The sequence below is a fragment of the Mobula birostris genome, chromosome 1 (assembly GCF_030028105.1).
Source record: "Mobula birostris isolate sMobBir1 chromosome 1, sMobBir1.hap1, whole genome shotgun sequence".
NCBI classification, from domain to species: Eukaryota; Metazoa; Chordata; class Chondrichthyes; order Myliobatiformes; family Myliobatidae; genus Mobula; species Mobula birostris.
Genome location: NC_092370.1, coordinates 193,702,871 through 193,726,646, shown reverse-complemented (window position 1 = coordinate 193,726,646; position 23,776 = coordinate 193,702,871).

The following is a 23,776-nucleotide window of genomic DNA, read 5'->3' as shown; positions in this document are numbered from 1 at the left end:
CGCACTTATGACGTGGTGGTGTAATGATATATGCCTTTCACGTACTTCGTGCATATAAATGGCATTGAATTATGTAAACAACTAAGAATGCTCAATCAAATAATAATATTACTCAATTACTCAATTACAAGCAATATTACTCAATTATTGCTGAAATATTAAATACACAACAAACACCACAGATCACTGAGCTCCAGGCAGAATATTCACCATCAACAAACACTCCCTGCCTTCTATGTATATGTCAATTCTGAATCCACACAGCCAAGTTCTTGTGGATACTGTGTTTCCTGACTTTCTGATAAGCTACCATGGGGAAGCTTATCAAATGTCTTACTAAAATCCATATGCACTACACCAGTGCTCTACCTTAGACCATAAGACATCAGAACAGAAATAAGCTATTTGGCCCATAGATTCTGCTCTGCCATTCCATCATGGGTGATTTATTATCCATCTCAACCCTACTCTCCTGCCATTGCCACATCACCTTTGACACCCTTACTAATCAAGAAACTATCAACTTCAGCTTTAAATAAACCCAATGACTTTCCTCCACGACCATCTGTGGCAGCAAATTCAACATATTCACTAACTTCTGGCAAAAGCAATTCCTCCTCATCTCTGTTCTAAAGGACCGTCCCTCTATTCTGAGGCTGTGCCATCTGTTCCTAGACTCCCCTACTATAGGAAACCTCCTCCCCACATCCACTCTATCTAGACCTTTCAATATTCTGATAGTTTCAAAGAGATACCCCTCATTCATTTAAACTCCAGTGAATACAGGACCAGCGCTATTAAGTGTTCCTCATAAGTTCATACGCAGTATTATTCACGTGAACCTCCTTGACAATGTCAGCACATCTTATGTAGATAAGGGGCTCAAACCACCAGGAGCAGTCTGATTAATGCCTTATAAGGTCTCAGCATTATCTCCTTGCTTTTATATTATAGACCTCTTGAAGATAATGCTTACATTGCATTTGGCTTCCTTACCACCAACTCAACCTGCAACTAGACCTTGAGTGAATCCTGTACAAGGACTCCCAAGTCCTCTTGCATCTCTGCTTTCTGAATTTTCTCCCTGTTTAGAAAATTGTCCTTGCCTTTATTCCTTCTACGTAAGGTTATGACCATACATTTCTCCACACTATATTTCATCTGCTACTTCTTTGGCCATTCTCCTAATGTATCTTACAGACTGCAGACCATCTGCTTCCTCAACACCACCTGCCCATCCACCTATCTTTGTATCATCCACAAACTTAGCCACAAAGCCATATATTGCATCATTCAAATCATTGACATATAATATGAAAAGTAGCGGTCCCAACCCTGACCCTTGTGGAGCACCATTAGTAACTAGCAGCCAACCAGAAAAAGCTGACTTTTTTCCTGTTCTTTGCCTCCTGCCTATCAGATGTTCTCTAATATCTTTGCTAATATCCTGCTAATATGCATGTTAATATCTTTCCTGTGATACCAAAAGCACTTACGTTGCTTATCAATGTCATGTTGATCACCTAGTCAAGGATCTTCTGAAAATCCAAATGAATAACATCCATTGGTTCTGATTTGTCTATCCAGCCTATTATTTCCTCAAGTAATTCCAACAAGTATGTCAGACATGATCTTCCTGAAGGAAATCATGCATGTTTTGGCCTATTTGATCATGTGCCTCCTACTACACTGAAACCTCAAACTTAATAATGGATTTCAATATTTTCCCAAACATTGAAGTCAGGTTAACTGACCTATAATTTCCTTGATTTTGCTTCCCTTCATTTTTAAAGAGTGGAGTGATATTTGTGATTTTCCATTCTCTAGAATCATTCCAGAATCTAGTGATCTTTGAAAGATCACTACTTACTTACTGGCCATTATACTTCTGGTATTTAAGGCAGCACTGATGTTGTTCAGAGCTTCATTCATCATGTCAGTAGCTTCTTCTCGGTTTTCACTACTATCCGTAAGTCCCGGCTGGAGACTCAGGAATACTGTTGCACACAGATGCAGAAGGATTCTTCATTGCTGTTTGTGGAACAATCTTGTATTACGAGGGTTGACATAGTGAAAACTGATGCAAAAAAAGAATTAGTTTATCTGCTATTTATTCGCCCCATTGCTATCCCTCCAGCATTATTTTCTAGTAGTCAGAAACCCACTCTCTTTTATTCCTTATATATCTGAAAAACCTTTGGTATTGGCTAGCTTACAATCATATTTTATCTTTTCTCTCCTTATTGCTTTTTTATTTGCCTTCTGTTGATTTTTAAAAGCTTCCCATTCCTCTAACTTCTCACAAATGTTTGGTATATTTTATACCCTCACTTTTGCTTTCATGCTGTCTTTTTTGTGTTTGTCACCCATGATTGCCTCATTGTCCATTTAGAATACTCCTTCATCTTTGGGATTTATCTATCCTCTGCCTTCTGAATTACCTCTAGAAATCCCAGCCATTGCTATTCTACCATCATTCCTACTGGTGTATATTATCAATCAACCCCTCTATCATACCCCTGTAATTCCATTAACTTCAATGTAATGGTAATATATCTGATTTTAGCTTCTCTCTCGCCAACTGCAGGGTGAATTCTATCATGTTACGATCCCTGCTTCCTTAGATTTCCTTTTCCTTAAGCCCTCTAATAAAAAATTGTTTATTACACAACACCTAATCCAGAATTGCTTTCTCCCTAGTAGGATCAACAACAAGCTGCTTTAAATAGGCATTCCAAAATTTCCCTCTCTTGAGATCCAGCACCAACCTGATATACTTAATCTACCTGATTATTGAAATCCTCCATGACTATCATAATATTGCCCTTTTGACATGACTTTTCTATCATGTATTGCAATTTGCACCTCACAACCTGGCTGTTGTTCGAAGACCTGTAAATAACGCCCATCAAGGTCTTTTTACCCATAGGGATTCTACATCTTCTGATCCTAATTCGCATCTTTCTAAGGATTTGATTTCATATTTTATCAACAGAGTCAGTCACCCTCCCTGCCTATCCTTTCAGTACAATGAGTATTCTTGGATATTCAGCTCCCAGCTAAAATCATCTTGTAACCATGACTCAGTGATGATCACTACATGCCAGTCTCTAACTGCACTACAAGATCCTTTACCTTATTCCATATTCTGCTTGCATTTAAATATAACATCTTCACCCTGTATTCATCACCTTTTTGATTTTATCCCCATATGACACTTCAACTCATCCCACTAATTGCAATTTCTTTGTGTCATTTCTCACATTCTTACTGCACACTGGACCTTCTGGTACACCAACTGTCCCATCCACAGCTCTATCACTCTAGTTACCGATTTAAATGAGACCCAATAGGTCTAGTAAATCTGCCAGCAAGGATATTGGTTCCCCCTTGAGTTTGGGTGTAACCTCTCCTTTTTGACAGGTCATACTTGCCCCAAAAAAGATACCAGTGATCCAGAAATCTGAAACATTGTCCCCTGCTCCAATTCCTCGGCCATGCATTCATCTGGCAAATCATCCTATCTTTACCACCACTGGTGCCTGGCACAGACAATAATCCAAAGATTAATACCCTTGAGATCCTACTTTTCAGATTGCTACCCAACTTCCTATATTCACTAAGTCTGCCGGTGACTCAGAATTTTGGATGGTTACAAGGAAGCATACAGGAGTGAGATAGATCAGTTACTTGAGTGGTGTTGCAACAACAACAACTTTGTACTCATCATCAGTAAGACCATGGGAGTGATTGTGGACTTCAGGAAGGGATTGTCAAGGGATTATCAGTGGAAAAGGAGATCAATTCTAAATTCCTGGGTGTCAAAATCTCGGTATATCTATCCTGGGCCAAACATACCGATGCAATAATAAAGAAGGCATGGCAGTTGCTAAATTTCATTTGGAGTTTGCGGAGACTTGGTATGTCACTAAAAACTACACCAAAAACCAAAGACACAGAAATTTCTACAGATGTACCATGGAGGGCATTCTAACTGATTGCATCAACATCTGGCATGGAAGGGTCGCAGCACCGGATTGGAAAAGTCTGCAGAAAGTTGCAAACTCAGCCAGCTCCATCACGAACACTGGCCTCCACAGCATCAAGGTAAACTTCAAAATATGTTGCCTAAAAATGGCTGCTTGCATCAATAAGGAGCCCATCACCCAGGACATGCCACCTTCTCATCACTATAATTAAGGAAGGCATACGGGAGGCTGAATACACAAGGAATTTAGATCAGCTTCTTCACCTTCGCTATTAGATTTCTGAATGTATAATGAACCCAAGTACACTACCTCACTGTTTATTTTTTTCTTTTTTTTTGCTCTCATTTTACACTACTTATTTAATTATATTTACATATATACTGTAATTTTCTTGGAATATTCTTATTGTAATTTATAGATTTTGTTATGATGCATTGCACTATACTGCCTATCTTTTTTGCCTACTGGAGCAACAGGTTCATAGCAGATGCCATTTCATTAGCTCTTTACTCATCCCCGAAATATCAGCACAGCGAAGATGCATACATCATGATGCTCTTTATTGACTACAGCTCAGCATCCAAAACTATCATTTCCTCAAACTAATCAATAAGTTTCATGTCCTTGGCCTCAATATCTCCTTGTGCAATTGGATCCTCAATTTCCTCACTTTCAAACTCCAGTCAGTTCGGATTGGCAACGACACCACATCCACAATCTCCACCTGCAGAGATGCACCACAAGGCTGTGTGCTAATTCCCCTGCTCTATATGCTTTATACTTAAGTTGTGAGGCTAAGTACATCTCCAATGCCATATTTAAGTTTGCTGATGACATCACTGTTATTGGCTGATTCAAAGGTGGTGATGAATCAGCATATAGAAAGGAGACTGAATATCTGGCAGAGCTGTGCCACAAAAACAACCTCATTCTGAATTTCAGCAAGACCAAGGAAATGACTATTGACTTTAGATGGTGGAAGCCGGAGGTCCATGAGCTAGTCCTCATTGGGGAGTCACAAATCAGTACCCCGAAATAACGAACAGTACACAATATGTGATTAAACGATTAAGCCTTTTAACCCCTACTTTGACTACATGGTTAGTAGAGAAACAAAATAAAAGAAAAAAAATGGGCCCAATCTTATTAAGCAGTCTGTACACAAAGTTGGAGCTCACTCATACGCCAATCGTTCACCATTGACCTCCTCCGATCGTCGCTGCCCTTCGGACCCTCACTTCAAGTCCACCCCGTCCAGCGGTCTACCAAATCTCTCCATTCACGTCTTCTCTCATCATCTCTTTCTCTCTGGCAAGAGCCCGTGAAATCAACTCCTTCTAGATTCACAAGACAAGGCAACAAAATCCTGATTGGTTAACATGCACAGCACAGTTCTGTTATCTCCAGCCATAACCCAAACGTTGCTGCTACAGAGAAACCGCTACCTCAGCAGTGAACATTGCAGAGAAGCCATTTCATTAGCCTTAGCAGTGAATCATTACAGAGAAGCCATTACAGCACGTTAGAATGCAAAAGAGAAATAGTGATGTATAGTTCATGGGTTCATGGACCAATCATGAACCTGACAGTGGAGGGGAAGAAGCTGTTCTTTAAACATTGAGACTATATGAAAGCTTCAAAGATGTTCCATGTAAAAGCTTGAAGGATAAATCATGAAACTCAAAGGCCATACTGACTGCGAGAAGATGTGGAGGAAGGATTTGAAAAGTGCTAAAATATTGAGAACTCAGAGTTTGAAGTTGAATTTCAGGATAATTTTTCTTCCGTTTCTTACCCATTCACATTAACGTACCAATAAAAGTGGTGGCTTCAACCATTTGTTTCACTTACTTGAGTTGGCACCTCAAAAATCATGAAGTGGAAGGCTTTATGGAGTAAGAATGTCATGGATGGAGGAGTCAGATGATCATAATAGAGAGAAACTCAGAGACTGGGGCACACATTATAGCTTTTTGATGGAGGTGGGAGGTGTTAGGCAGTAGCCAGGGAACTTGGATGGCAGCTATTAAATTGCAGTGAAGTCTCCAATCTCTCAGAGATGGATACTTGTATTTTCTGTCAGTCATTGCCATGAAAGTCATTTCAGTCCTGCATGTGTTTGAGTGAGACTCATTCACCATTTCAAATTTTCAATCCCCTCAGCCGCTTTCACCATAAACTGTCAAGATGAAGGAAAACACATAAAGAAGAGAGGGGAAAATTTGAATATTGATCCCACATTGCTTGGCACCAGAAGAAGCAATGATAGGTCACTTGAAAATGAGTTGTCACTAAAGAACAGTATTTTAATGTATACATTGTGATTCACATTTAACCAAATGTTCATTGCATGTGGCAGGTAAAGTCAAGGAAGCAGAACTCAGTTGCAACATGAATTATTCTTATGCCAAGCTTTAATACTGTTACAGAGACATTTTCTACTGAATCAGCTTCCACATGTTTAAAGCAAACAGGCACTCACCAAATCACAGGAGGTGGCTGAAGTTTGTTAAAATCCTTGGTCCAATTGAAATGTGAGCAGGAGACTGTGAGGTGGTAAGGTCAGTGAATGCTATCAACATTTGGGTGATGGTTCAGATGTCGGGCACGTCATAATACAGTAGTGACCCCGGAAGATTTTGACAGTCACCATAAATGCAACGATAAAAACAATTGTGATGGGAATGTTAACATGGTAATTACAATAGAAGCCATTGATAAAGGACTAATCAAGAAATTGTTCTGGAACCTTAATCCAATGTGGTCCAACATTCAAATATCTCTGCAGTCAAGCATAGCAATACATAACAAGCAATACCATCAATATCAAGGCAAAGTTTTACAGAATTTGGGGATGTTCAGTCATCTGGCACAGCATGCATAATAAAATATCAGTTACGGGTGGTTCAAGTTCATGAAGTTAGTTTGGCTCAATTCCCTGCAATCGGAGAAAATTGATCACTCTGTTGAATTTTTAGCTGTCATTATTATTTGCCACATTCTGTGCTCTGCACAGCCCAACCACAGGATCACTAATTATGTTCTTCAGTGCTACTATGGCTGAAATAATCATCATTAAAGCCACTCGCACATAGGCTTCATGAGGAAGTCAATGACATTCACATAACGAGGTCTTCAGATATTCAGGGAACACTGCAAATTGATTTGAAGATGAAGGTGTGGGTAATGTGGACAGCAGAAACAGGCCACCCTAGATCTTTCAAAACTGTAATGAGACATACTTCAATTGAAGTCACTCCCTTGCTTCCCAGAGTTAACTGGAATCTTCATGCCAGATCTTCGACCCACTTCTGGCACTCTGACCCTTCGTTGGAAGCCTGGTTTCCAGTGGACAATCATACTTTTGGACTATTAGCCAGTTTACTAATATTATTTTCTTCTAATCTCCAGCGACCACCTGGAGAAACATTAATACATAATACAAAGGCTCCTGAGTTTGCATCCAAGTTGGGCCACCCTCCGAGCAGGCTTTCCATCTGTGCCAGGTTGAGCGTCAAGCTAGCCACTCGGCCTTGTAAAATAAAAGGGTCGAGTCAGGAATGTTCATATCATAGCCCGGTTAATCCAAAAGGAGACTAATCCTGACAACACGCACCAGATGAGAATGGCTGACTGTCTGGTGTGACACGCTAAAAAAAATGCATAGAAAGGAATAAATAACATTAGTTACAGTACATATGGGATGAAAAAAATTTGTATGTGCACAACTGTTTCCATGCTTTTTTGTGAATATATTCCAGCCCAAAAATCACAGGTAGAAACATTAAAATAAAATTACTCACACATGGAAACATGTCAACAATAATGCAAAACATCCTGTTGAATTTATTTATTAATTATGTTTCTTTATGTTGCTTTGTTCTATAAGAAGATACAATCTCTTTTTCCCCCATATTCTACCAAACCTATCCTCCTAATTTTTGACATCAATCCAGTGACTTGTGTGTGTGATAATAATTGGGGAACAGAGTGTAAGGGAGCAACAAGTTGGCGGTGACATGTAATTGGAAGAAACACAGCCAAATGCAAAAAGGAAGGAAATTTAAGGAGAAAAGAAACAGCTGGAGAACATGATTTCTCTATTGTGAGAATAAGATAAATGACGGGCTTGATGTGGGTGAAAGAAATATAGAATTGTAATTGAATAAGAGAAAATAGGGAGTGATTTGATCCATGTGGCTGTGAGATAACAAAGAGATGTAATTAGAGTCTCCTGAAAAACAAAAATCTATGCAGCAGATTAGAGTGAAAGCTCCAACTCAGGCTTGAAGCCAGAGTTTTCAGGTGTTCTTTAAACCTTTAAGGAAGTGTATTGATTCTTACTGAAATATTGCATTTGCTTTATCTGCACTTACTACTCTGAGAAAATATTTTGTTTTGGTGAAGTAGGGCTCATCTAAGTGTCATCTTCCAGGGATATAGCAAAATATTCATAAAACTGAAAATGCTGGCAATCCTCTGCTGATGAGACGGCATTTCTAAGTGAGAAACAAGATCAACATTTCAGGCTCACTATTTATCACAGAGCTAATCATTTTCTTTTCTCAAGGAAGGACATTGACCTGAAGTACTGTTTCTCCATCCAGACAACGACAGGCATGCAGAATACTTACAGCATTTTATGTCACTATTTCAGAATCCTTAATTTACATTACCAAAAGGTTAATGGAATATTAAGCTTTTTTTTATATCTAGAAAGCAAAAATACAATAGAGAGTAACTAATAATGCCCGAAGTCAGGCCAACCAGCTGAATGCTGTGGATTGTGGCATGTGACTCGGAGAGGATGCAATGATCTTAGAAGACATGGACTAGAATTTTGCCAGGGTTCTATTGGCCCTTCTGTGCATGTGGTATCAAATATGCCGGACAAAGAAATACACAAACTAAAGTTTAGAAAGTTTATTAGTACTTCATTAATATATAAATAGCTGGAGGGCATAGGCTTAAGGCAAGGAGTAAGAGGTTTCAATGGAATACAAGGAACATCTTCTTTGACTCAGAAGGTAGTTGTGGTTTGATACACACTGCTCAAAAGAGGGGCAGAGGCATAAGCTTTCACAACATTTAAGAAGTATGTAGATGAATACTGGGATCCCCAAACCATAGAAGGCTATGGACCAAGTGTTGGTAAATAGGATTAATGCAGATAGTCAGCTTGGAAAGGTGGGTGAAATGAACTGCTGCTATGCATTATTACTCTATGAGTCAAATCACTTGAAGTGCACAAGTGCTCAGGTAATTCTATTTACTCTTAATGCGTTTATCCTACAGTTCTACTTTGATACTCATTACATTAAACCACGAAAGACTTTGTTTGACTGGCATATTACACATTAGAGATGAACTGGCCAGACTAACTTCAGTGGGTTTTAGTCTTCTCCAAGTTCCAAACTCAGAACTGTATTTCAGTAATTACTGTTCCCAGGTTCTCTCTGCCCGTATGCCTGATGTCCTTTGCCTCATGTGTTTGCTCCTGATCTTCTAGAGTATTTAGCAACTGCATATCACAATGAAGAAATATGATGCTGTTATTTTTTAAAATGCAATTATTCAGCCAACCTGCCAAGTTGGTTTCATGCTTTCCTCCTCATCTCAGGATGGCTTGTGGAGTCATTATCTATCCTAACTGTTTTCCTCCATTTTAAGCTGGAGACAGGAGATCTTCATCTATAGTACATCTGGTTACATAATTCCCTCACTTTGGGTCAGAGACCTCATTTGTCCCAGATAAATAAACACAATGCATTGCTTCATTGTTCTATTATCTACCTTTAATTTAGTAAACTTAGTGGCTACAAAAGTTGAATGTCTTTTACGATTAGACACCTGTATATCCAATTTGGTTCATTTACTTCTCACAGTAACCTGGTTCTTCCTATCATATTCTGTAGCTAAGGAAGTTTGGAGATACAAGGCATTCAACAAAAAAAAACAAAGAGATAAATATTTGCACTGCCACCTTTCATCAGAATACCATAAAATATTGAATGATTTAAGTCATTAGTATCTGCTCAGAAATTGTTTGTGTTAGCAACAAGGTGTGGTAAACTCGTTTAAGGATCAAAAGTGAAACAAAATTATTGCAAAGCTAAATTTTATTTAAAGGTGTTGGGGAAAATAACTTCATGGCTTCCAAATCAGTTATGTACTATATGATTACAACTGAGTAACTGGTCTTTAACAGTAGGACAATCAACCTAACCTTAAGATACTAAGCTTTGCCAGATTGTGTGCAGAGGCCAATGATACTGACAAGTTAACATGTTTGGTATCATATTGCACAGGCTACAAAGTGAAATTATTTTAGATCTTGAAAGACTTCTGTTCATGGCTAAATGCCATAAGCAGAGAGGAGAGGCTTATAACTCAATTTCTGTTTAAAATGCGGCAGGAGGTTTCTTCATCAACAATGTCTTTAGTTCAATGATTTTCAATAATCATATTCATTACTTTCATTAATCACATTTCTCTTCAGCATAGGTCAATCTAAACTCCAGAATCACTCCAATTCACATCGTCATCATAGTTCACTATTGAATAAACTGAAAGCTCCTTGGATACAGTAGCTATTTCTTCCTGAGCACTTGCTTCCTGTTCAATGCCCATCAGAAGAAAAATTGACTAAAAAAATAGTGAAGGAGTTGAAGATCTGAACATTATAAGATAATTTTCAGTTCTTTCTCTTTTCTTAATTCCAGCATTATAGGTTTCAAAAATCTCCTGTCACTGCTTCTCTGTCTTCTTATTCCATTTTGTCTCTTCCATCTGATGGTTATGCTTTGAAAAGGATAAAACAAATAGAGTCGCATACACAAAATTTTGAAGTAAATATACATAAAGAATAAGTATTAGAGAATAGTGCAGCACAGAAAAAGGACATTCCACTCTTCAGTCTTCAGTTCCTCAGTGGAGACAATTTAAACTCACTCTCTTTTTCCTCATAACCCTGTAATTTGTTACCTTTATTTATTCTTTATAAGTTCTCCTTTTTTTTGGCAGTGTATCTGGGTCACAACAACTCATTAAGTTTTATTTGTACATTTTTTTAATATAGCCTTTGGTTACTTTGTCAATCAACTTTCTGCTACAGAAAGGGCAAAATATAGTCTGAACAGAGAGAAAATAAAACATTGCAGTCTTTGCTCCTAGCAGTGAAAGACAAGGAAAATAAATGCAATTTTCTTTGGTTATTAATTGAACTCACTGCTTAGATATTGCAGAAACTAGGTCAAATAAATTATCAGTCTTAAATTGCCATAGCTACCTTCCACTGTAGATGAGAACACCATTTTATATTATCACAACATTCAGATGCAATTGAAGTTTGTTTCCTCATTGGCTGACATTTAATAGGGAGAGGAAAATCCAAGACAGCAAATATTAAATGTAAACATTAATATCTGGAATCTTTATGAACTATATAAAAATAAAAGGCCAAAGAGAATAAATATTTCAATCTGAAGCCTTGTATGAATAGAAAATATTGTTGTTAAATAAAAGTTTAAAGAAAATAAATAGTAATACACAAATAATAGCATTACAGCTCTTCAACTTATGATATTTGACTAAAGAAGATTTGATGTTCATACCTATTTGTAAGGCCACTTGTATAAAATTCAGCAGCTGAAACCAATCTTTTTATACATTTTATGGGTTTGACTTTGGTTGCCAATGGATGAATCAGTTTAACAAATTACACAGAGTTAACATTTATTTTGCCATGATGTAGAAGAAAATAATGCCATGGAACTTTTGAAGATTGGCTGTTATTTTCAGAAATAAATGTACATCATTATGAAACTTAATTTCACCTGCAGCTTGCTAGTAGGAAGAGAATAATATTGCTGGATGATATTAAAAAGCTAAGCTGGTATCTGCATTCAGTCAATCATAGAAATCCTACTGAGAGTTTTGAAATCCTGATTGCTTCATAGTGAGTGAAGCAGATGACTTACTGCTTTGAAATTTTTTAGAGTTTTTTTTGTGAAGAGAGTTATAAAGTTCAGCCATTTATTAAAACTGAGAGCAGCATTCTTAATCAAACAACGCAAGGCAGTGGATGTTCCTTAAGTCCAAATAGGCCCATCATATAAATATAATTGCAATAAAAGCACGACAGCAACTCTACTTCCTCAGGAGTCAGTGGAAAGTCAACATGTTATCGTAAACTTCAGCAAACTTCTATAGATGTGTGGTGGAAAGTGTGCTGACTGGGTGCATTATGGCCTGGTATGGGAACACCAAAGCTTTTAAGTGAAAAATCCTACAAAAGGTAGAGGATTTGGCTCAGTACATTATGGGTAAAACCTTTCCAACCATTGAGCACATCTACATGAAACATTGCTGTAGAAAAGCAGCATTGATCGTCAGAGATCCTCATCACCCAAGCCATGCTCTTTTTTCTCTGCTGCTATTAGTTAGAAGGTACAAGAGCCTCAGGACTCGCAACACCAGATTCAAGAACAGCAACTACCCCTCAACCATCACACTCTTGAACAAGAGGGGATAACTACACTTATTTAGGGACCCTTTTATCTAGTTAGTTCAAGCTCATTACTTATTGCTATTTATTGATTATCTGCATTGGCACTGTTTGTTTACAGTTTACAGTTCCTAATGTTTAAAATTTACAAATCCTGTTGACTGTTACTGTTCTACAGATTTGTTAAGATGCAAAGAGAATAAGAATCTCAGGCTTATATGTGGTGACATTATGTACTCTGATAATAAAATTTGCTTTGAACTTTGAACTTTGAAATAGGCCATGGATTACAAAACATAGAAAACACAGAAAACCTACAGCACAATACAGGCCCTTCAGCCCACAAAGCTGTGCCAAACATGTCCCTACCTTTGAATTACCTAGGATTACCCACAGCCCTCTATTTTTCGAAGCGCCATGTACTTATCAAGGAGTCTCTTAAAAGACCCTATCGTTTCCACCTCCACCACCGCCTCTGGCAGCCCATTCTATGTATTCACCACTCTCTGCGTAAAAAACTTACCCCTGACATCTTCTCTGTACCTACTTCCAAGCACCTTAAAAATATGCTCTCTCGTTCTAGCCACTTCAGTCCTGGGAAAAAGCCTCTGACAATCCACACGATCAATGCCTCTCATCATCTTATACACCTCTATCAGGTCACCTCTCATCCTCCGTCGCTCCAAGGAGAAAAGGCCGAGTTCACTCAACCTATTCTCATAAGGCATGCTCTCCAATCCAGGCAAAATCCTTCTAAATCTCTTCTGCACCCTTTCTATGGTTTTCACGTCCTTCCTGTAGTGAGGTGACCAGAACTGAGTACAGTACTCTAAGTGGTGTCTGACTAGGGTCCTCTATAGCTGCAACATTACCTCTCAGCTCTTAAAGTCAATCCCATGGTTGATGAAGGCAAATGCATCATATGCCTTCTTAACCACAGAGTCAACCTGCGCAGCAGCTTTGAGTGTCCTATGGACTTGGACTCCAAGATCCCTCTGATCCTCCATGCTGCCAAGTGTCTTGCCATTAATACTATATTCTGCCATCATATTTGACTTACCAAAATGAACCACCTCACACTTATCTGGGTTGAACCTCATCTGCCACTTCTCAACCCAGTTTTGTATCCTATCAATGTTTGGCTGTAACCTCTGACAACCCTCCACACTATTCACAACACCCCCAACCTTTGTGTCATCAGCAAATTTACTAACCCATCCCTCCACTTCCTCATCCAGGTCATTTATAAAAATTACAAAGAGTAGATGTCCCAGAACATATCCCTGAGGCACACCACTGGTCACTATCCTCCATGCAGAATATGATCCATCTACAACTACTCTTTGCCTTCTGTGTGCAAGCCAGTTCTGGATTAACAAAGCAATTTTCCCTTGGATCCCATGCCTCCTTACTTTCTCAATAAACCTTGCATGGGGTACTTTATCAACTGCCTTGTTGAAATCTATATACACTACATATACTGCTCTACATTCATCAATGTGTTTAGTCACATCTTCAAAAAATTAATCTGGCTCGTAAAGCATGACCTGCCTTTGACAAAGCCATGCTGACTATTCCTCATCATATTATGCCTCTCCAAATGTTCATAAATCCTGCCTCTCAAGATCTTCTCCATCAACTTACCAACCATTGAAGTAAGACTCACTGGTCTAAAATTTCCTGGGCTATCTCTACTCCCCTTCTTGAATAAGGGAGCAACGTCTGCAACCCTCCAATCATCTGGAATCTCTCCCGTCCTCATTGATGATGCAGATATCATCTCCAGAGGCTCAGCAATCTCCTCCCTCGCTTCCCAAAGTAGCCTGGGGTACATCCCGTCCAGTCCCGGTGACTTATCCAACTTGATGCTTTCCAAAAGCTCCAGCACATCCTCTTCCTTAATATCTACATGCTTAAGCTTTTCAGTCCACTGCAAGTCATCACTGCAATCACCAAGATCCTTTTCCATAGTGAATACTGAAGCGAAGTATTCATTAGGAGCCTCTGCTATCTCCTGTGGTTCCATACACTCATTTCCACTCTCACACTTGATTGATCCTATTCTCTCATATCTTATCCTCTTGCTCTTCACATACTTGTAGAATACCTTGGGGTTTTCCTTAATCCTGTCCACCAAGGCCTTCTCATGGCCCCTTCTGGCTCTCCTAATTTCATTCTCAAGCTCCTTCCTGCTAGCATTATAATATTCTGGATCTCTATTTTTACCTAGTTTTTTGAACCTTTCCTATGCTATTAGACCATAAGACCATAAGACAAAGGAGCAGAAGCAGGCCATTTGGCCCATCGAGTCTGCTCTGCCATTTTATCATGAGCTGATCCATTTTATCCTATTTAGTCCCACTGCCCCACCTTCTCACCATAACCTTTGATGCCCTGGCTACTCAGATACCTATCAATCTCTGCCTTAAATACACCCAATGACTTGGCCTCCACTGCTGCCCGTGGCAACAAATTCCATAGATTCACCACTCTCTGACTAAAAAATTTTTTTCGCATTTCTGTTCTGAAAGGGCGCCCTTCAATCCTGAAGTCATGCCCTCTCGTACTAGACTCCCCCATCATGGGAAACAACTTTGCCACATCCACTCTGTCCATGCCTTTTAACATTCGAAATGTTTCTATGAGGTCTCCCCTCATTCTTCTAAACTCCAAGGAATACAGTCCAAGAGCGGACAAACATGGGGTTCTTTTCTTCTTGACTAGATTTACAACAGCCTTTGTACACCATGATTCCTGTACCCTACCATCCTTTCCCTGTATGATGCCATCTTCAAAGCAAAAATAGTCCGTACCAATGCATTTCAAATTGTAGTCAGAGATTTCAACCAGGCTTGTTAAAAGAACGCCCTATCTATTTACCATCCATATGTATCCTGTAGTACCAGAGGTCCCAACACACTTGACCACTGTTGTGTTCGTCCATCGTCAACGTTGATGAGGACCTCAACACCATTATGGTGTCCAGACTAGTGCGTGATTTGGATTTGAGTGAGGGAGAGATGCACAGCATCAGCCTCACTCTCTCTTCCCAATTCCCATCTGGATCCAGTGGCAAGACAGAGTTGAGACGGCTGGAGATGGCACTAGGCACAGTGGATGACCAGGACGTCTTCTCTGTCTTGTCTTGCTCTACACGTTCCACGACGCTTGCAGAGACTGCCTTCTTGACCGTTGGACCTTCCATTGGTCTCATCCACTCAATCCGCTAGAGTTTGTCTTCACATGCTAGGATAGACAACTCCCTATCTCACCGAGGGCTTGATACCCGTGGCTACCCTCACCTGGTTTAGCCGGCTTGTCAAAGCCGTTGCCTAGGGTGTGGCTGCTGTCGCATGCAAACAGCTACAGGGAGCCACAGGTGAGAGCTGAGTGCCAGGTGGGGACAAAAGGTGGACTAACCGCCTTGAAAAGGACGCAACATGTTCCCCCACTAGAGGTGCTACCCCTCCCTGACACCCATACACTACTGTTGTACTAAGATAAGGAATGCCTACCGTTCCATGCTCCAGACTGCATTTCAGTAAATCAGATCACTTAGAGGTCCTTCTCCAACCTACATTTCAGCAGAGGTTAAAGAGCAAAGCTCTAGAGATTAGGACAACAAATATGTGGTCATGGGAGGCAGAGGAGTGGCTACAGGATTGTTTTGAGTCAGTGGATTGGGCCTCCTTCAAAGACTCATCTGTGGATCTGCATGAATACACCATAGTGTTATTGACTTTATTAAACCAGCCCTAGATGAGTGTGTCCTCACAAAATCATTCAGAGTCTTCCTCAACCAGACACTTGGATGAACCAGGCGATCCACAGTCTGCTGAGGGCCAGATCTGAGTCATTCAAGTCCGGCGACCAACTAAGTTACAAGATGTCCAGGTCCGATCTCCAGAAAGCCATCTCATGAGCGAAGTGGCAATGCGGACTAAACTTGAATCAACAAAGGACATTCCACAGAAGTGGCAGGGCTCGAATGCTTTCACTTCTTATAAAATAAAATCAAGTGACATAGGTGACAGTAGGGCTTCACTTCCAGATGAGCTCAATGACATCTCTACTCGCTTAGACCCATCAAACTGTGGAGGAACCATCACAAATTCCCACAGCTCCCCATGGAACAGAGAAAGGCTCGCCCTGATCAACATCAATGGGACTTCAGCTGAGAAGGTGAGTAGTTTCAATTTCCTCGGTATACACATCACCGAAGATCTCGCCTGGACTGTACACACAGGCTTTGTGATAAAAAAAAAAAAACACAACAGTGTCTTTTCCACATCAGGTGACTGAAGAAGTTCGGCATGTGCCCCCAACATCCTCAAGACCTTCTACAGGGGCACCATTAAGAGCAACTTGACTCACCGTATCACTGCCTGGTACAATAACTGCTCCAACCTTGATTGCTGGGCACTGCAGAAAGTGGTACAGACTGCCCAGTGCATCTGTGGATGTGAACCTCCCTCCATTGAGGACATTTATACAGCAGTAGGTCTGTAAAGAAGGCCTGGAAGATCATTGGGGACTCCAATTACCCCAACCATAAACTGTTTCAGCTGCTTCCATCTGGAAAACAGTACTGTAGTATTAAAGCTCTGACCGGAAAGCTACAGGATAGCTTCTTCCTACAAGCCATTAGACTTATAAGTTCACATGTCTGTACATTGTGATGGAGTCATAACGCAAAAATTTTTACTCTCTCATGTAGTGGGACGGATGTAGATTTAAATAAATTAAATACATTCAAATGATAGTGTGAGTTTAATCTCAGAGGCTGACACGTAAGCAGCCTTCGGTGGAGTGAACCCAGAAAAAGCATCCAACCCAGATGGGATACCTGGCCAAATACTAAAGACCTGTGCTGGTCAACTGGCTGGAGTGTTCACTGCATTCCTGAACCTCTTGCTTCAGCAGTCTGAGATACCCACCTGCTTCAAGCAGCCTTCAATTATACCATTTCCTAAGAAGAGTATGGTAATTTGCATCAGTGACCATTTCCCGGTGGCCCTTACGTTCATTGTGGTGAGGTGTTTTGAGAGGTTGGTGATGAAAGATATCAACTCTTGCCTGAGAAGTGACTTGGATCTGCTCCAATTTGCCTACTGGAGCAACAGGTCCACAGCAGATGCCATATCATTGGCTCTTCACTCAACCTTGGAACATTTGGGCAGCAAAGATACATACATCAGGATGCTCTTTATTGACATCAGTTAGGTATTCAATACCATCATCCCCTCAAAGTGAATCAATAAACTTCAAAACCTTGGCCTCAATACCTCTTTATGCAGTTGGATCCCTGACTTCCTCACTTACAAACCCCAGTCAGTTTAGATTGGCAATAATATCTCCTCCACAGTCTCCATTAGTACAGGTGTACCACAAGGCTGTGTACTCAGCCCCCTGGTCTACACACTTTACACTTGTGACTGTGTGGCTAAGCACAGCTCCAATGGCATATTGAAGTTTGCTGATAACACCACTGTTGAAGGCTGAATCAAAGGTGGTGATGAATCAGCAGGTAAGAGGGAGATTGAAAATCTGGCTGAGTGATGCCATTAGAACAACCTCTGACTCAATGTCAGCTAGGCCAAGGAGCTGATTGTTGAGTTCGGAAGGAGGAAACCACAGGTTCCTGAGCTAGTCCTCATCAGCAGATCACAGGTGCAGAGAGTCAGCAACTTCAAATTCCTCGGTGTTATCATTTTGGAGGATCTGTCCTGGGCTCAGCAGATAAATATGATTATGCAGAATGCACGGCAGTGCATCTGTTTCCTTAGGAGCTTGTAAAGTTTCTGCATGGCATCTAAAAATTTTGACAAAATTCTGTAGATGTGTAATGGAGAGCAAATTGACTGGCTGCATCATGGCATGGTATGGAAAATGCTACAAAAAGTAGTGGATTGAGCACATGTACATGAAGCATTGTCGCAGGAAAGTAGCATCTATCATCAGGGACCCCCACCACCTAGATTGTGCTCTCTTCTTGCTGCTGCCATGAGGAAGAAGGTACAGGAGCCTTAGGATTCATCTCATGTCCTCAATATTAAATTGGTTACTTATTATTAGTAGTATTATTTACTTATTTATTCATCGATTTTATTATGGTTATTATTCTACAGGTATGCATCGTCTAACGTCCACGATGCGTTCTGTGAAATCAGACGTTATGTGACATGGACGTTGCGCGAACACCATATTATATACTTAGCAAACCTATATGGAGTACTGTAGTGTACCTGTATTGACTAAATAGCCAAGAACTTACACTTAAACTGTATACTGTACACTATAATACATACATACGCTATAATATTTTATTTCATTTTAAACTTTTTTTTTCACTTTTTAAACTTTTATGTAAACACTTTCTTAGCCTATATCATACACAATTTATCAAAGAGGATCAGGATAATCCACATCACTGTTCTCATCTTCCTCATAGTGTGCCACTGGAAGAGTTTCAGGTCGAATAACCTGCATTGATAAACTATCACCAACAATGATAATATCATCTCCTGTAGTGCCTGAAGGACCTGGCTGAGGCTCTTGTTCAGGAGGTGTTGACTTCTTCAGGAATATGTCCAGTGTTGTTTGCCTAGTTTGCTTTTTCTTTACTTCATAAATTTCTCTATATGCAGCAAACACTGTGTGAGTATTCCTCTCTATCAGTGAAAATCATTCAGTGTTTGGGTCCATCTCTCCAGCACTCTTCAGCAAGTTGTGGCCTGCAAAGAATTTGGCTAACCCCTTAACACTGATGTATATGTGATCGGACGTTGTCTGAATGGACGTTAAGCAGCGCACACCTGTATTATGGATTTATTGAGTATGCCCACAAGAAAATGAATCTCAGTATTCTATATGGTGATATAAATGTACCTTGATAATAGATTTCTTTGAACTTTGGACTTTCAGTTGTCAGGATCAATAAAGAAAAGGATATAGTCGGCAAAGCAATACTTGCTGCTAAATTCATTTTTGCTCACCACAGGAAATACAGAAAATACATCTGCATTCATGTCTGCTTGTTCCTACAGAAGTTTACTCATTGAAGTGAGAGAGAAAAGAATAGACTGATCTTTTGTTTCAATTATTCATCCAAAACTCTAACAAATATTGCATGTGCTTATGGGGGTAAAAATAGATATGGCATTTCAATAGTAAATCAAAACTTACTCAAGGTTAGGCATGACATAATATCAATGAAAAGGTAAGGATGTTATCTTACAAAATATGAAGTTGTAGTGATATCAATCCATCGTAAATTATCAATCCATAGGAAATCAGTTTTCTGAACCCTTCCAGGCCTTTTGGTGAACATTTTCCCATAGTGTTATGAGTAGGGAATTTCAGGAAATTGACTCAGTGAAAATAGAGGAACAATGTGAATTTCTAAAGCAGGTAAATGCACAAGGTTCTGAAGAACCTGAAGGTAGTGGTCTGTTCCACTGTTCTTTTTGGTTGTGGATCCCAGGGCTTTGTGAGGTGCTGTCAGTGTAGCTAGAAAGTAACTGCAGTGCATTTCTAGATGTTACCCACTGCAGCTCTGATACTGGTAGTGGATAGAATTCACACCATTGTGTTGGATAAGATATCACTTATGAACTTCTTAACCCTTACATACTGCTCGGGTCAATTTGACTCTTTTTAACCTTTGACCACAGTGAAAACCCCTAAATGCCTTTTTTTCCAGCCAAAATTTTATGACTTTTCCTAAAGTGACCTAATAAGTGCCAAAATGAAAAGATTTAAAAAAAAATTAAACTTTTATACTGGTGCTACAATTTTTGCTATACTGAAGCTGTTCTGGGTCAAATTTTACCCGTACCGATTGCAAGCCAGGGAAATATGGGATAACGATATTGGCAGCCTGTGATGTGCTTGGAATATGCAAGTGTATACTGGGAAGCCAGCTGTGGGAGGCACAGAAAGAAAGCAAGGCATGCGCGTCATGTTGGACATGACAGAAGGGCTGAAAGGACACAACAGGACCTGTGACAACTTCTTCACGTTTCATGACCTTGGTCAGGCGCTCCTAAAGAAGAAAATCACAATGGTGGGTACTGTGAGGCGGAACAAGCTGGAGCTGCCACCTGCTCTGACTGAAAGAAGGGGGAGAGACGTCTTGTCTTCTAAGTTTGCGTTCACCCATGACACCACAGTTGTGTGGTATGTCGCAAAGAAGAACAAGAATGTGATCCTCATGAGCACTTTACATAAGTCTGCAGAGGTAACCTTGTCACAGGCACATCCAGCTGCAAGAGAAGAACAGTCTGCTAGCCTCTCGCTATAATTCATAACATCATTGACATTTCCACATGCAATGTCTTTGTCATCTGGAGTGACCTGTGCCCTACCTGGAGGGCAAGCAAGAGGAACAGAAGGAAGTTCTTTCTGGAGGAGCTTGGAAAGGCCCTTGTGACTCCTTCTATGCAAAGGTGAGAACACCTTGCCCGCGCACCATTCTCAGCAGCAGTGGTAAGGGCAGTGCAGCAATCTGTACCTGGCCCTGCTCAACAAGTCCCACAAGAGGCCAAAACAGGGGGACAAAAGAGAAGGAGATGCAACTTCTGCCCTGTAAAAAAGGACTGCAAAGCATAAACTACTTGCAGCAAATGTGGTAGACTCATATGCAAGGGCCACACATGCAAGGTTTCCCACTACTGCTTTGAATACAAAGACTAGTTTGCAAATAGCAACTACTTTTTTTTTGCTTAGTTTGTTGGTTAAATGTTATTTAATGTTGAATTAATAGTTAATAGTTATAATTAGATAGTAGTTAGTAGGATTTTTTTTATGATATAACAGTGAGGACAGAGTTTGCTGGTTGTAATAGTTACAAATGGTTATAATAATTATGGTTATATAATAAATCCCACAGTTACAGAATGTTCTTGCCATTTTCAGTTTCAATAAAATATATTTAATTCTTTATGGCTGTTATGTTTTCATGTCTTACGTAAAATAGGTCATTATATTGTATGACGGTAGATATTTTTTCTCCAATGACGAGTGATGTCAAATCTAAAAAATACACTATCCCTCATCTCCGATACATTAGCTAAGGATTATTCACACTTCTATTAATGTCAGATAGGTTAGTTTGACATTGTAAATAGATCAGTGGCTCAAAATTTGGTATAGACACTTGTTATAGGGGGATTTTTGGGCCAGGGTCAAAATTGACCCTGACCATACTGGGAAGGTATAAAATCTGAATAGTATGTAAGGGTTAAGTATTGTTGATGCTGCACTCACCCAGACAAATAGAGGATACTCCATCACACTGCTACCTTGTGCCTTGCAGATGGTTGAAAGTCTTTGGCCTGTCACAGCTACGTCACTCACCATAGGCCTCAGTCCAGCTGTTGTCTTTGGATCTTTTATATGGCTGGCCACCCAGAACCCTTCCATCTGCTGACAAATAAGATGGCCTCCTATAAAAAGTATCAACTTCTTCCAGGTCTTGGAATAATGTAAGTTGCCTTAATGACTATCGCCTAGTAGCAATCACACCTACAGTGATGAAATGCTTTGAGAGGTTGGTCATGACGAGACTGAACTCTTGCCTCAGAAAGGACCTGGACCCATTGCAATTTGCCTGTCACCACAATTGGTCAATGGCAGATGCAATCTTAATGGCTCTTCACATGGCCTTAGACCACCTGGGCAATGGATACACCTATGTCAGGATGCTGTTCATCGACTATAGCTCAGCATTTAACACCATCATTCCCACAATCTTGATTGAAAAGTTACAGAACCTGGGCCTCTGTACCTCACTCTACAATTGGCTCCTCAACTTCCTAACCGGAAGACCACAATCTGTGCAGATTGGTGATAACATCTCCTCCTCGCTGCCGATCAACACTGGTGTACCTCAAGGGAGTGTGCTTAGCCAGCTGCTCTACTCTCTTACACCCATGACTATGTGGCTAGGCACAACTCAAATACCATCTATAAATTTGCTGATGATGCTACCATGTTGGTAGAATCTCAGATGAAGGTGAGCTATGCCAACTGGAGTGGTGTTACAGCAAACACCTAGCACTCAATGTCAGTAAGATGAAAGAGCTGATTGTAGACTTCAGGAAGGGTAAGATGAAGGAACACATACCACTCCTCATAAAGAGATGAGAAATGGGGAGAGTGAGCAGTTTCACGTTCCTGGATGTCAAATCTCTGAGGACCTAACCTGGTCTCAATATATCGATGTAACTATAAAGAAGGCAAGACAACGTCATTAGAAGTTTGAAGAGATTTGGTATGTCAACAAAAACACTCAAAAACTTCCATAGATGTACCACAGAGAGCATTCTGACAGGCTGCATCACTGTCTGGTATGAGGAGGGGGCTACTGCACAGGACTGAAAAAAGCTGCAGAGGGTCTTAAATCTAGTTGGCTCCATCTTGGGTACTAGCCTACAAAATACCCAGGATGTCTTCAAGAAACGGCATCTCAGAAAGGCAGCATCCATTATTAAGTTTCCCCAGCACACAGTGCTTGCCCTTTTCTCATTGTTACCATCAGGTAGGCGGTACAGAAGCCTGAAGGCGCACACTCAGCGATTCAGGAACAGCTTCTTCCTCTCTGCCATCTGATTCCTAAATGGACATTGAACCAATGAACACCACTTCACTTTTTTAATATATATTATTTCTGTTTTTGCATGATTTTTAATCTACTCAATATGCATATACTGTAATTGATTTACTTACTTATTTATTATTATTTTTTCTCTTTCTCTATATTGCATTGAACTGCTGCTGTTAAGATAACAAATTTCGTTACACATGCCGGTGATAATAAACCTGATTCTATTCCTTATTTTATGATGTTTATTTGTAAAAAAAGAACTGTGATGAGCAATCATACTTCAATATCATTTCAGTACTAAACATATATTTTCAGACATTTTGTTTCACTGATAATTATCATTGTGCATGCATTTTAAGCAGTATTTTAAGTGAAACTTTCAAAAGTCAGCATTACTTCTTCAGGGTCAGTCTTTTGAATGGAACAGTCCATCAATCATAGTGATTTGTGACTCAATTGGGCAGCAGATTGATGAACATGCCAAGTTTTATCTTTTGATTTATCTTGTCTGTTATGCCTTTTCAACCTTGGCATTGTCCTACATCAAGGGTCTTGGCTTTTCAACTCAGTTTCTTAAAATAAATATATGTGCTGAGCTGATGGATCTGCTTGAAGATTTTCACTACAGTCATTGAAGGACAGCTTCTCTGATGACAAGTGCATTCTGGAGGGAGT